The sequence below is a fragment of the Onychostoma macrolepis genome, chromosome 05, assembly GCF_012432095.1.
Source record: "Onychostoma macrolepis isolate SWU-2019 chromosome 05, ASM1243209v1, whole genome shotgun sequence".
NCBI lineage: Eukaryota > Metazoa > Chordata > Actinopteri > Cypriniformes > Cyprinidae > Onychostoma > Onychostoma macrolepis.
In genome coordinates, this window is record NC_081159.1 from 13205577 (window position 1) to 13221930 (window position 16354).

At 35.9% G+C, this 16354-nt stretch overlaps 1 long non-coding RNA gene across 1 annotated transcript; it reads right to left on the minus strand.

Moving 5' to 3' along the window:
- Positions 1–1094: 1094 nt before the first annotated feature.
- Positions 1095–5542, minus strand: LOC131541517 (uncharacterized). Its single transcript, XR_009271529.1, has 3 exons — positions 5407–5542; positions 2281–2369; positions 1095–2109 (listed from the first exon to the last, which is right to left on the minus strand). It is a non-coding gene; the product is annotated as an uncharacterized LOC131541517 (long non-coding RNA).
- Positions 5543–16354: the final 10812 nt, after the last annotated feature.

The window sequence follows — 16354 nt, forward strand, 5'->3', positions numbered from 1 at the left end:
TTGAAAAGGAAGTTTTTAATCAGCTGAACAACTACTTAAACTCAAATGGATACCTGGACAATTTTCAATCTGGTTTCCGAGCGCATCACAGCACAGAGACAGCACTCATTAAGATAATAAATGATATTCGCTTTAATTCTAATTCTGGCAAAATATCAGTTCTGGTACTACTAAATCTTAGTGCTGTGTTTGACACTGTTGCTCATTGCATACTTCTAGAGAGACTGGAAAACTGGGTCGGGCTTTCTGGGATGGTAGTCAAATGGTTCAGGTCATACTTAGAAGGGAGAGGTTATTATGTGAGTATAGGAAAGCATAAGTCTAAGTGGAGGTCCATGACATGCGGAGTCCCACAAGGCTCAATTCTTGAGCTGCTCTTGTTTAGCCTGTATATGCTCCCACTAAGTCAAATAATGAGAAAGAACCAAATTGCCAATCACAGCTATGCTGATGATACCCAGATTTACCTAGCCTTGTCTCCAAATGACTACAGCCCCACTGACTCCCTCTGCCGATGCATTGATGAAATTAACAGTTGGATGTGCTAGAACTTTCTTTAGTTAAACAAGGAGAAAACTGAAGTCATTGCATTTGGAAACAAAGATGAAGTTATCAAGGTGAATACACACACTATAAAAAATGTCAGACCTCCTCAACTCAAAATTTTGTAGTGACTAATTACATCTAAATTTTTCCATTGGCCCAATTGAATTTCTGCGAATTGAATTTTTTCAGTTGTGGCAACAGTTTGTTAACATTGGCTCAATGAGAAATAATATGTTGAGCCAATTGGAAAAACATTAAATCTACCAAACCATGTTATTGGCCCAATTAAATATTTTAAATAGTAGTAGCATAAATGTTTCGTTTTACCTAATCTAAAAATGTATATTGGCAAATTCATATTGCTAAAGCAACCTTACTGAATTGTTTATTCTCCGTTGTCCCAAAAGAAAATGATTTAAAAAAAAAAAAAAATCATTAAATGATGATACACTGGACACGGACACATTTTAATAAATTTTTAATAAAATCTATAACAACATTGTAAAAATACCTTACAATGATAAATACATTGAAATTTTCTACACGGTAAACCTTACAAAATCATGCATTTTAATTCTCATAAGAGACACAAAGCTGATGAATTGCACTTTAAACATTAATACATTCACAAACATGCAAAAATATCAAAAACACCATAAAATGTAATCATTTATCTGAGGTTACTTCAACCAGTGTTTAGTGTAATCTCACCTGAATATTACCATTCTCACAAAAGGTACTCTTGAAACTTACACTTCAAATATTTGCCAAAAAATAAAATAAAATAAATAAATAATCTCATAAGAGGTACTTTGAACTTTTTAGGGTTAGTTCACCTAAAAAAATGAAAATTCAATTCAGAAAATCAAGGTCCAGAACAGTAGGAAAGACATCATTAGAGTAATCAACGTGACTCCAGTGGTTTAAACCTCAATTTTAGGAACCAACGCGAGTGCTTTGTGTGCACAAAAATAAATAAATAACCACCTTATTTACTAAAACATTGATCTGCAACCCAATAGGGGAAGCACCACCACACTTTGGCTATTATTTTGTAAATAAAGTAGTAAATTGTTTTTTGTTTTTTTTCTGCAAACAAAACTCTTGAGCTGCTTCATAAAATTTAGGTTAAACCACTGGACTCACGCTGAATACTTTAATGATGTCTTTCCTACTGTTCTGGAACTTGAATGTGTAAGTTGCATAGCTTCCTACGGAGGGTCAGAGAGCTCTTGGATTTATCAAAAATATCTTAATATGTGTTCTGAAGATGACTGAAGGTCTTACGGGTTTGGGTACGACATGAGGGTGAGTAATTAATGACAATTTCCATTTTTGGTGAACTAACCTTTTATTATAAATCCTTGTTGTACTCCATGTTGAGTGCACACAATAATCCAAAGAGTACAATAAATACATTTACAAAGTCTCCTAAATTGTGAAGCACCACCTCCTCTTCCAGGACAACGGAGACATTTAGCACACTTGACAGGGCTCTTGAAGTGCAACTGCTGATGCTTACTATTCCAATTTTCATTGCAGTTGTGTGGTTCTCCAATGGCTCTGTAAAAAAACATAAAATAGCAATGTCAATATAAGTCTACATATAACTTCAATAACTTATGCAGCCTGCATTACACAGAGCCACATCACACAAATTACATCTAAGAGCTCATAGTATTTGACGCTAATATGGAATTAACATATTCAATAAGAACTGAGTTAAATACTCACTGTGAAATTCATAGTGGTTCCTTTTTTACACTTCTGACTTCTGACTAAATGGTGCCTCGTAAGCTCAGACCTAGCAATGGTGGGTTACACTGAGGGTGAAAAACAAAATTGTTACAGCAGAAATGTTTTCCTTGTGTCTCATACATTTAATGTAATAATTATAATAATTTTGATGAGTGTGTTTTTGTGCTGACATTTTAAGGACTACCGTGGACTCCTAAAGTTTTGATATTCTGCATATTCTGTGTGGTGGTCAGTTCACAGCAGTCATAGAAATGAATCTTTTCCAATACGTTTAAATTGAGTTTTACCTTCTATGGGCATTTTTACCTTCATAAAGCCATTTTTCTAAAAATGTGCATCATCGTTTGAGTGAAATTCTTACATTTTAGTAGTCAATTAGAATAAGACATTTGGGCTGTTACCAAGCAAATGAAATCAGCATCAACAAAATGCATTTTTGCAATGCAGAGGAAACACATAAGCTGCATCTGAAAGTGGCATTTAGAAACATTTACAAACTGTTTAATGCAGGACATGAACCATTTAAGCTACAGTTACAACTGCATAAATAATGTTTTGATATTTTAAACATTAAAACGTTGATTATTGATATCTGGAATTATTTAAAAAATGAAAAGATACTTTAAATGTGAAATTAAAACCGCCAGTAGGTGGCAGTCACTGTTAATAAGTGAGTCATTGCGATTGAACCGAATCATTTAAATGGTTGATTTATTCAGGAACTAAACACCAACATGTTGCTCAGAGAAGCAAATTGTAATTATTTTTGTTGGCGAAATAGAGCAAAAACAGCCAATATTGTGTCTAAAATGTAAGTCCCTTAATATTACCATCTTGTTTATTGAACTGCTGTATAAAATCAGAGACTTTGATAAAATCAATATCACATTTGTAATCATGTTGCTTTGTGGAAGAAAAAACGTCACTCTTCATGTGATATTGATTAACCATTTGAAATTATGTAAATATATACATTTTCTGCCCCCATATCTTGAATTTTGTGATCATTCTAAATGCATTTTAATAATAGACTGAATCATGTAGTGAAAGACACTCTTATGCGCACGTGCACTAGGCTAACCTTCATAACGTAATGTATGCGTGCACTCTGTAGGTGTGTTTTGTTTGGTTTTTGCGATATAACGTTATTCATAATGTCAAACCCCACATCGTTAAAACAGCAATTACGATATTATCGCAGACGATATAACGTACAGCCTATCGCACACCCCTACCGAGTAGGGGTGGCACGGTACATGTATTCGTACCGAACCGTCACGGTACGGGCGTCTCGGTTCGGTGCATGAGGCCTTACGACGAATGCAGGCAATTCACCCCCAATCCAGAAGGGGGCGCGCGCAGTAACGCAGCGCTGTTTGATAACCGCCAGCAGAAGAACAGTGAATGCCATGAGTTGCGCACTTGAAAACAAAGTCCCCAGACAGTGACCACGTGCTGATTCTGAACTCGTCTCTCACATAGACTGACAAGGGAGTATAGGCGGTTTCAACGGCAACAACATAAACAAATGTTACTGCGCATGCGCTTTTGTGGCCCTAACTTAACTTCCGGTAGACATCCAAATACAATCAGTAACAACAGCTAAGTCCCTCTAGAGTAGATTATGTTTTGATAAGCAAAATATGTTTGCTGCGTAAATCAGACAGACTGAGATGCAGCGATAACTACTTAGATGGACTTATTAAAAATGCAAACTCATTCTCTGCCAGCAGGAGGCGCTTTAAAGCGGGAGAACTAGAGGTTTCCACGGAAACGACTGTTAGGCTGTACACAAGCACTGCTGAGCTTACAAACGCTGCTTAATCAGGCATATAACATGCAAGATTAAATGAAAATGACATCAAACATTTTCTAAAGACAGTGTTCCTTCAGAAATACAGTGATATTTTTGATACGTTTTGATATTTAAACGTGCGTTATGTGCTCATGTCTATTCAACGAAGCCTTTTGGAAAATCGGTCAGTTTTGATATCGTGGCTGGTCGCCACAAATAAACAAATGTATGGGAAACACATCCCACAGCACAACAACCTGAGCCCAACTTCATTACTCATCACTTTAACTTAAACTGTGTTTGTAGCTGGTGCCACTATCAAGACCGATAAACAAACACAGACCGGAAGTTAATTTAGGTTTATACTTTAAAGGCTTGCGCACTCAACTGTTTGCGAAATGGAGCTTTGTGCTCGAGTATCCTACCTCTCTCATTCATCACAAATCCAAATATTCCATAATATTTCCATATTTGCAATGTAACATATCTGAATGCTAAACTATTATTTATTATGTAAATGATAGGCTTTGTACTTCAGTCGTGTTCCAACGGTGACACAGAGGCGCGCATGCTGATGTTTGGCTCACTGTATTTTATTTTGATGAAGTACCAACTGCGCTGTCAAGTTAGGAATGCTGGAACTGATGTGTGTGTGTGTGTGTGTGCGTGCTCCGGCGCGATCACTTCAACTGTTTTCTTATACCAGCAGAATCAACTTTAAACACTTATTGTCTTATTAATAATCACTGTATAAAGGTCTGCTTTTATTTGTGTACACTCACAATGAAAACAAAATAGATTTTATATATATATATAACATGTAATAATATTTAGTATTTTCACATCTAGATGGAAAAAATTGTAATTTGCACTAACGTTACTGTCTCTTCAAAATAAATGAAAAGAAACTGCGCATAGCAGATTTTCTCCCCCCACCGAAATCGTATCGAACTGTGACCCCCGAACCGAGGTACGTACCGAACCGTGACATCTGTGTACCGTGCCACCCCTAATACCGAGAGATCAGTATGAGCTAAACTAGGTTATTATAAAGCCAACATGACATGAGTACAGGCGTGAATTCACCGTTATTCTGCGAAATACAATGTAATTTATATAAAATGTATTGTGTCCTAAAGTAAAACATTAGGAAACTCGGTTTAATTCGTTTAGTGAATACTTACATTAACTTATCAGAGAATGTAATGTAAGGTAATGTAATACCCTCGTTTTTATGTTGAAATTACTGAGACCTGCACTCTGTTTAACTTAAACATGACTTAATAAAGACAAAGTTCAGTACTCACCATAACTTCAATGATGAAAATCCGTCTGGAAATGATGTTTTGTCACTCCTCAGCATCGGCTCCACTCTCTCGCGCAGACATTTGAATTCACTACACCAACGGTTTCTGTCAGGCGCATGCGTACACGCGTTTTTTGGTGCAAGGCTTGTTGGGCCAACACAGATTTTTCACTTCTGCTTGATAGATTGGCTGAGCACAGTTTAATATGTTCGGTGAATATATATTTTTAATTTTAACATCAGACCTTCAGATAAAATTAGTACAATGTATTTTTTGTTTGGGGGTAATTTTTGGGAAGCAATTTGTTGGGTCAATGTTTCCTCAATTTTTCAAAATGTACATTTTTTACATTGTACCTTGACTCTAGGGGTCAAACAACTAAAAATCAAGTCAAAAATCTTGGGGTGATTCTGGACACAGACCTTAGTTTCAGTAGTCATGTCAAAGCAGTAACTAAATCAGCATACTATCATCTCAAAAACATTGCAAGAAATAGATGTTTTGTGTCCAGTCAAGACTTGGAGAAACTTGGTTCATGCCTTTATCACCAGCAGGGTGGATTATTGTAATGGTCTCCTCACCGGCCTTCCAAAGAAGACCATTAGACAGCTGCAGCTCATCCAGAACGCTGCTGCCAGGATTCTGACCAGAACCAGAAAATCTGAGCATATCACACCAGTCCTCAGGTCCTTACATTGGCTTCCAGTTACATTTAGAAAATTTGAAAGTACTTTTACTCGTTTATAAATCACTCAATGGCCTAGGACCTAAATACATTGCAGACATGCTCACTGAATATTAATCTAACAGACCACTCAGATCATTAGGATCGAGTCAGTTAGAAATACCAAGGGTTCACCAGTGTTGGGCTAGTTACTCAAAGAATGTAATTTATTACTTATTACTAGTTACTCCTTTCAAAAGTAATATTGTTACTTTACTTATTACTTTCTGGTAACAGTAATTAGTTACACTACTAGTTACATTACTTTTCCTTCACGCCCCACAGAAGTTGTAACTGTGTATCTTCCAGATAAAATTCTTCTAGAATGTTACTAACAACATATTTCTGCCTCATCATCTGACCAAAATCCACATTGGATTGCAGTCAGAAGTTATTACAAACACTCAATAGTGATTGATAGTGACATTCAAGTAGAAGTGTTGTATTCATCTCATTAATTGTCATGTGTAGCTTTAAGTAATTTTTCTGTTACCCATATGCGATTAAATTTCGTTATGTATTTTATCAAATCACATGAATTTGTAAGAAACTGTTTAATTTTCCAAAAATATTTTTAATTATATTAATATAATGTACCACATTCTGATCAGAGGGATGCAATGCCAGAGTAAAGTAAAGCCACAGCTTACACAACAGATCTTTTTTCCTGACAAAATCAATATAATGCAATATTTCTATCTGCTGAACGTAAGCTTTTCCATATTCCAAGCTTGCCTGCTGCACTGGGGACATCACATGCATGTGAGAATCATGAAAATTATGAAAATAAATCTAGCAATTATTTGATTTTTAGATTTTAAATCAGCGGGGTTGAGGCATAAAAAGTAACTATGTAACTAAGCTGTTTTTTGGAAAGTAACTGTAATATTATTACTGAAATCTTATTAATAATTAGTTACACTACTAGTTACTGCAAAAAGTAATATTATTACAGTAACTAAATTACTAGTAACTAGTTACTGACCAACACTTGGGTTCACACAAAACAAGGGGAGTCCGCTTTTAGCTATTATGCCACCCGCAGTTGGAACCAGCTTCCAGAAGAGATCAGATGTGCTAAAACATTAGCCACATTTAAATCCAGACTCAAAACTCATCTGTTTGGCTGTGCATTTGTTGAATGAGCACTGTGCTACGTCCAAACTGACTACACTGTATTTTTATGTATAATCATTTTTATTTCTACTTGTTCTAAATTAATTTTAAATCAAATTTTAAATCATTTTAAACTTCTGGTTTTATTGTTGTGATTATTTTTTTTATGATTATTTTACTTCCTTTAATGTTAAACGCTTTGAATTACCATTGTGTATGAAATGTGCTATCTAAATAAACTTGCCTTGCCTAGGATTAAAAAGATTATTAAAAACACAAATAAAGCAAGTGATTATAATAATTATTGTAAGATTCCTATCTGATATTATTCTGATTCTAATACTATTTTCCAATTTAGAATTCACAAGAATTTCAGTTCCTGAAAAAACTATTGAACATGAAATGCTAATTTTCTGAATGACAGTTGCAGCCTGTTGTCCAGCAGGTGGAGCTCAGGGCAAATATAAGGTATGCAGTTTCTGATTTTCTTGTTCTTTGCTCCTCATCAGTCCTCTGTTTTCCTCTAATGCTAAACTTTGGATTCTGGTAGTAGAGCTGGTCCTGGATCAGCATAAGAAAGTATCTTATTCCTGCAGTAAGCTATAAACTGGTGAGTATAGTCTACAAAAAGATGTTATTAATATTTATGAGATGAAAGATTACTGCCATTTAAATGTTATGTTTTCATTTGTTTCAGAATTGTTGTATTCCATTGTTTATGTCTAAATCACTGTACATTTCTTTTGGGCCATGTTCCAGATTATATGTATATATTTAGATTAACAAGAACCCTTTTGAATATCTGAATGAACCTTCTCAAAAAATCTGACAATTTGCTGATAGAAAGATATTAGAAAAATAATCTCTTTCTAATATTTCTGAGATTTTATATATATATATACAGTAATGGCCAAAAATATCAGCACCCTTGGTAAATATGACCAAAGGAGGCTGTGAAAATTGATCTGCATTGCTAATCCTTTTGAACTTTTATTTAAAAAATTCACAAAAATCTAACCTTTCATTGGATAATAAGAATTTAAAATGGGGGGAAATATCATTATGAAATAAATGTTTTTCTCTAATACACATTGGCCACAATTAACGGCACCCTTTTATTCAGTAATTTTTGAAACCTCCGTTTGCCAGTTTAACAGCTCTAAATGTTCTCCTATGATGCCTGATGAGGTTAGAGAACACCTGACAACAGATCAGAGACCATTCCTTCATCCAGAATCACTCCAGACTTTAGATCACTTTAGATTCCCAGCTCCATGTTGGTGCTTCTTCTCTTCAGTTCACTCATTTTCTATAGGGTTCAGGTCAGAGGACTGGAATGGCCAGCAGAAGCTTGGTTTTGTGCTCAGTGACCCATTTTTGTGTTGTTTTTGAGGTTTGTGTTTGGATTATTGTACGGTTGGAAGATCCAAACATGGCCCATTATAAGATTTCTAACAGAGTCAGTCACTTATTGATTTTTTATCTGTTGGTATTTGATAGAATCCATGATGCCGTGTGTCTAAACAAGATGTCCAGGACCTCCAGCAGAAATATAGGCCCACAACATCAAAAATACAGCAGTATATTTCATTGTACACATGGGGTACTTTTTGTGTTTCACCAAACCCATCTTGAGTGTTTGCTGCTAAAAAGCTCATTTTTTAGTTTCATCTGACCATAGAAGCCAGTCCCATTTGAAGTTCCAGTCGTGTCTGATAACTGAATATGCCGGAGTTTGTTTTTGGATGAGCTAGGATAATTTTTCTTGAAACCCTTCCAAACAACATGTGGTGATGTAGGTGCTGTTTGACAATTTTTTGAAAGGTTTTCTGACCCCGGGACTCAACTATTTTCTGCAATTCTCCAGCTGTGGTCCTTGGAGAATCTTTAGCCACGCAAACTCTCCTTCTCACCATGCATTAGAATGATATAAACACACATCCTCTTCCAGGCAGTTTCGTAACATTTTATGTTGATTGGAAATTCTTAATTACTGCCCTGATGGCGGAAATGGGAATTTTCACTGTCCTAGCTCTTTTCTTAAAGCCACTTCACTAATTTGTGAAGCTCAATTATCTTTTGCTGCACATCAGAAATATATTCTTCATATTCACCCTGGAGTGCTCAAAATTGTGAATATGAATGGGGATATACTTCTGAGATATTTTACTCATAAGAATTTCTAGGGGTGCCAATAATTGTGTCCAACGTGTATTTGAGAAAAACATTTATTTCAAAATGATATTTCCCCCCAAGGGTGCCGATATTTTTGGCCATGACATATATATATATATATATATATAGTGTCTGCTAAATGACAATGTAAATATATATTAAACTGCCATGGCTGATATGGGTTGTTAACTTATAATAATAATAATAAAACAAAAGGTCAAACCATTTGCAAATCATTTTACAGTCTTGTTTATATTAGTGTGGTGGCCTCACAGTTTCAACTTTCAAGCGTTTACTAATTGCATACCTGTGGGCTAACCTCAGTATCATTGCTCAAGAGATTAATTTTACACATTTACATGTCTTTTCCCCATGGTTAGTTCAACTGCCACATCTGTGAAAACTACGTCTGGCCAGGTTCCCAGAAATGTTTGTAGAAGTGCATGTATTTAGGAACCCGAAAACATGTTGCTTAGTACAGTTTAACCCATAAGTAGACATAATTGATGACAGAGATGTACTCTAAAAAACAATTTTCCCTGTAATGACATACATAATGTCAACCAAAACTTGAATGTAACATAAATATGTTATAAATAACACCAGATATAACACATGTACACAATATCAAATGACATCAGTTAATGCTAATGTGAATTTTCAACCTCAGTGAATTGCTTGTGGAGGCAAATAATCCCAGCGTCATATTTGATAATTTCATGACACAGTGGCATGAACAACCTTTTTTTTTTTTTTTTTTTTAAGTAAATCTTAACTCATGATTTATGGATACTTTTGACTGCTTTGTGCTGTTTGACAAATACAAGGTTAGCCTATATATTTGTGACTGAAGAGGTTGAAGTGTGTTGAAGTGCATGACCTAGGTAAAGCGCCCATGGCATCTAATTACCCAGCCTTTCCCACTTGAGCAACCTGCCATAAGAAAACACTCACACATACAGACACATAAAGACCTGCCATAGGAAAAACACACATACAGGCGCACAAACACCTTAGCCTTTATTAACCTTAGCTCGTGTTATTGGCAGTACTAGACAAAGACAAGACCCCAATTACTGTTGAAATCAAAGTTGCTCCCGCTAAAGCTGCGGTGGAAGCGTGTGGAGGTTCTGAGTGCTGGAGTGGCTTGTTAGTCCGCTTAGTGCTTGTCCATTGGGACTCTCCGTTTCAAATACCTGTCTCTCGGAGCATTGTTATTCAAACGGAAAATCGAACAGCCCAATGTTGCTCTGGTCATTCTGTCAAGTACACACCATGCTGTGGGCAATGGTTAACAGTAAATTGTAATTTAGAGTCAAGTTCAGACATAACACCATTTGTAAGTTTGCTTCATGGTCTTGGACAGTGTTGCATCATCACATGTTAATTAATTATAAAAACCTAAGTTGACTTTATCCAGTTTTCCACTGATCATACAGACACACAGAACACTATTAAATTAATCTGTTGAGATGAAAAACAAGTGACTGTGTTACTACAAATATTATTAAGCTCTGCCTTTTAATTTGTGTATAATAGCTAATCCACTAATAAAAACAACTAATGAATTTTTATTTATTTTTTTAAACCTAACACTAGCATTTCTAATCTTTTTGTATTTTATCTATTTGTTTTCTTTTTATTTATTATACAATTAACAAAAGGCAAAAAGGCCTCTAACACTAGCTTGCTCTATTCTTTTTCTTTTCTATCCGTTTTCTTTTTATTTATTATATAATTAAAAAAAAAAACCTTGCTACATGTACTGGGTTAAGCTAACTGAGACTTGTCATAGCACTTACATATCATTGCTCTTTTGTTGATTTTGATTGCTTCCATTGTCCTCATTTGTAAGTCGCTTTGGATAAAAGCGTCTGCTAAATGACTATGTAAATGTAAATGTAATCCTAACCTTCTCTTAAAAATGAATGGATGCATTAATCTGTTGTTTCCAAATTTAAAAAGCACATTTATTAATACTTAAAGAAAGGTAGACAGGGAGGAAACGGACTTTGCATGGCCCGAAAGAACATAGCTTCATGATAAAGACAAGATGAGACATATTTTAGACCGTTTCTGACTGATTTGAATATTGCTTTGAGAATTAATACTTGAATATGATGGATAAGAGTCTCATGTTCAACAAGAGATGCATTAAGGATTTTCTTTTTACCTATTAGACATTCGTTTATCCTAACAGTTAAGCTTAAACAAAACCAAAACAAACTTTAAACAAAACAAACATGGCTCAAGTGTAAACTACACGGATTATAATCTTCCAAAACAGTGGCAGGTTATTTCACCCTTCCAAACTCTAACGGTTTGAGGTGTGCTTAATTTGATAATATGATATGAGTGGGAATGTGCTGCATTGTGACAACAGCATAGTGAAATGCCTTAAACCATGTGGCTTTTATGAATGTTACATATTAAAAATAATAAAGATACACTTTTCTATAAAACATTATTATTATTATAGAAATAACAAAATGTTATTAATGAGAGAGTGCAAAAATATATATCTTCCAAACCATGTCTATTTTACCGGAACAAGAAAAAACTGAGTCACACTTTATATTAGGTGGCCTTAACTACTATGTACTTATATCAAAAAATAAGTACAACATACTTATTGTGTTCGTATTGTATTGCAAAACACTATTGCTGCTATTGAGATGGGATACGGGTAAGGTCAGAGACAGGTTTGGTGGTATGGGTAGGTTTAAAGGTGGGCTAAGGATGGCTCAACAGTGTAATTACAGAAATTAATTACAGATGTAATTACATATAGGTATTTTAAAAAATATAAGTACAATGTAAACACATGTATGTACACAATAAGTGCATTGTACCAAATGATTAATTCAAATGTAAGTACATAGTAGTTAAGGCCACCTAATATAAAGTGGGACCAAAAATTGTTCATGTCAAATAGTCAAACTGACTAAAACAAACAAAAACGTTATTTATGTATTATCCATCCACTCTGATAAGACATCCTGTAAGTGTACACTGGGCTGGCTCCTCGAACTACATCATCCATGCAGAGGAGCAGAGTCGAAGCACAACCGAAAAACAAATCTCAATCCGCTTGCAGTTTTATGTTTTAACCGCTAGAGGGCAAAAATTGGCAGTCTTATGCTGCATTCACATCATGTTGTAATTACTGTAATTTCTAGATGACAACACGTGACGTTCTACTTGGAGCTGTTCACACCCTTGGACTTGGACTATAACACCATGAATGCCTAAACATAGCGGCTAATGAATCTGCAGTGGTGGTACAAGTCGTAGCTCTCAGAAAACTCCCAGTTCACAAGTTGTAATTACAAGTACTACTAGGATGTGAACAATTTTTACAAGTTGGTATCTCATAATTACGGTAATTAAGATATGGCGTGAACACAGCCTTATATTTCCTAATATTCAATGTCATCCATGGCAACGCTGTGTCTTGGACTATTGTTTACAAATGCAAATGGCGCCATCTGTCAGGAGTCCGGGGGTTGAAGCGAAATTTTGTCGTTTTTTTAAGAAATTCAACCAGTAAATATTGTTTTGTGGCTCTTTAATGTCGTGAGTCAGATCACTGTAGCAAGTTCAAGCAGCATGTGAACCAATCATCTTTTTATATTTACTTCAAACATGAAATAAACATGAATGAACAATTTTATTTCAACTGCGGAAAGACGTCAATACACATTTTTCAAGTTTAAAGGGATAGTCCACCCAAAAATGAAAATTCTGTTATTAATTACTCGCCCTCATGTCGTTCCAAACCCGTAAGACCTCCGTTCATCTTTGGAACACAAATTAAGATATTTTTGATGAAATCCGAGAGCTCTCTGACCCTCCCATAGCCAGCAAGGGTATTACCACGATCAAGGCACAGAAACGTAGTAAGTATATCATTAAAATGGTCCATGTGACATCGGTTTTTCAACCATAATTTTATGAAGCTACGAGAATACTTTTTGCATGAAAAGAAAACTAAAATAAAATAACTTTATTCATCAATTCTTCTCCTCCATGTCACCCTAGAGCGCCATTTTGAAGAGAAACACAATGCAAGTGCATAATTTTCCTGCACGTAAAGAATGCACGTGGCGCTGCTGACGTTGAACGTGCTGCTCTTGTTTACATTTAGAGGAGAGCGCACACATTTGTCGGGCAAGCGTTATGATTGGTCGGATTCAGGGTTATAATTGGTCAGATCACCTGTCAATCAAGCTCTTTGTGAATGGTCAATTAGGCTGGTTTTGTTACGCAGACCTGGCAACCCTGTCAGTTTTTGGGTATGGGAAAAATTTCCTCAATGTCCTCAACAGCCGTGAAATAACCGAGATAATGTGCAGTTGCAGTGTGCCGTCATTGTTGCAAACGTTTGGGAAAAAAAGAGGGAATTGCAACTTATCTTTTTATTCATACCTTTTTACAAACTTTATGACCCAGTTACCCTTTTTGTTCAGTTTTATTCAGGATAATACGTATTGAGCGAAAATATATAATCTTAGTCCTTGACGAATTGTTAGGCTACTATGCAGCAAAAATAACGATCCGCTATTGGAGCTGAGCCATGAGTGGGATGCTGTGTTGTTGACCAGTCAGGACTCAGGACCAGAACTATCCATTTTATAATGGTGAATATAAACAGTTTTAATAAATGTTAAGTGATATTATGGATTGACATCAGCTGCTGGAAACCCAAACGGACTGACAATAAAACCACCATTAAAATGGCTCTTTTGTACTGTAGTAATGGGGCAGTAATGTTGCACAAAACTCCATTTGTAAGGCAAAACAGAAAAATAAGCAGAGACTAGCGTGGGCCAGCTGTGTTTGTTGGGATGTCAGCATGTTAGTGGCAGCACATTCATCTTTGTGCTGCATAGCTTTGGCTCTGCTTTGTGTGTTTTGGTGAATTTGCATTCTAAATGTTTCATATCATCTTCACAAAGGCAGGTGCAGCGCTGGCATGGTAGGATTCGAACACCTAGTCTTACAGCAAGCAGACGGACAAAAAAAGACGTTGCCTGTTAGCCTATTCAGTGATTTATCTCTGTTGATTTGGCACTCAGAAACAGTGCGATAGTCATTGGCTCCTGATGTGATGCGTGACAATCCCAATGACGCAAAATGGAAAGCAGAGCCATGCATATCCACATTGACAATATCAACAGGTTTTTCTCTTTGTTTCAGAATAATATGGTCTACTCTAAACAGCCATTGACTTTCTCAATAAGCCATGAAAAGTCGTTTTTTATGTTGCTGAGCTGTGGTAGTGCTCTGATAAATCGACATGCCAACAAAAACGAATATCAACGTAGCCATAATACACAATTTCCGGTTACACTTTATTTTAAGGTGTCCTTGTTACAGTGTAACTATACATTAAAGTACTGAGTAATATTAATTAACTACATGTACTTACTAGCCTATATGGTTAGGGATAGGGTTTGGTTTAGGATTACTTGCATGTAATTATGCATAATTAATTGTTATTATAATAGTAAGTACATGCAACATGTAACAAGGACACCTTAAAATAAAGTATTACCCAATTTCTTTATGTATGCGTTTAATACAAAATAAATTGAAATACATTTTTATTTGTTTAATTTTGTAAATATGCACAGAAATAATAAACCAAGAAATGATAACTATAAAATCTTAAAAATAGAAAACTATATTTCTTTTTAATACAATAAGGACGAATGCAGCCTGGCGTCAGAAAACATTTGGTCGAGTGATGTTTGATCAGTAAAACCATAGACCATTATCAATGGAACTATAGTAATTAATACATGATTGTGTATTGATCATATATCCAGTTTCCATAGCTTTAATCCCTATGGCAACCAGTGGTTTTGTGGCGAAACTTCCATTTCCTTCCACACAGAATATTCCTGACAGCTTTTAAAGTACCTCCCTGACCATCACATGATCCATTTTATAAGGCTGGTCATGGACCGTGACCTAGATAACTGTCTGAGGAAAATAATCCCATCACAATGCATTAGTGCCTGAACCCCTGCTTAATAAGAGGAATGCACGACCCTTCCCCCACTAACTTTCATTCTCACCATGTCAACCAACAAATAGATGGACATCCCATCAGTGTTCTTCTATCAGGTCTATCAGATGAAGAAAAACATCTGAGCATTTCACAGTAATAGAAAGAGCAAGTGTAATGGCGCTCTATATATATATATATATATATACAGTGGGTACGGAAAGTATTCAGACCCCCTTCAATTTTTCACTCTTTGTTATATTGCAGCCATTTGCTAAAATCATTTAAGTTCTTTTTTTTTTTTCCCTCAATGTACACACAGCACCCCATACTGACAGAAAATCACAGAATTGTTGACATTTTTACAGATTTATTAAAAAAGAAAAACTGAAATATCACATGGTCCTAAGTATTCAGACCCTTTGCTCAGTATTTAGTAGAAGCACCCTTTTGATCTAATACAGCCATGAGTCTTTTTGGGAAAGATGCAATAAGTTTTTCACACCTGGATTTGGGGATCCTCTGCCATTCCTCCTTGCAGATCCTCTCCGGTTCTGTCAGGTTGGATGGTAAACGTTGGTGGACAGCCATTTTTAGGTCTCTCCAGAGATGCTCAATTGGGTTTAAGTCAGGGCTCTGGCTGGGCCATTCAAGAACAGTCACGGAGTTGTTGTGAAGCCACTCCTTCGTTATTTTAGCTGTGTGCTTAGGGTCATTGTCTTGTTGGAAGGTAAACCTTCGGCCCAGTCTGAGGTCCTGAGCACTCTGGAGAAGGTTTTCGTCCAGGATATCCCTGTACTTGGCCGCATTCATCTTTCCCTCGATTGCAACCAGTCGTCCTGTCCCTGCAGCTGAAAAACACCCCCACAGCATGATGCTGCCACCACCATGCTTCACTGTTGGGACTGTATTGGACAGGC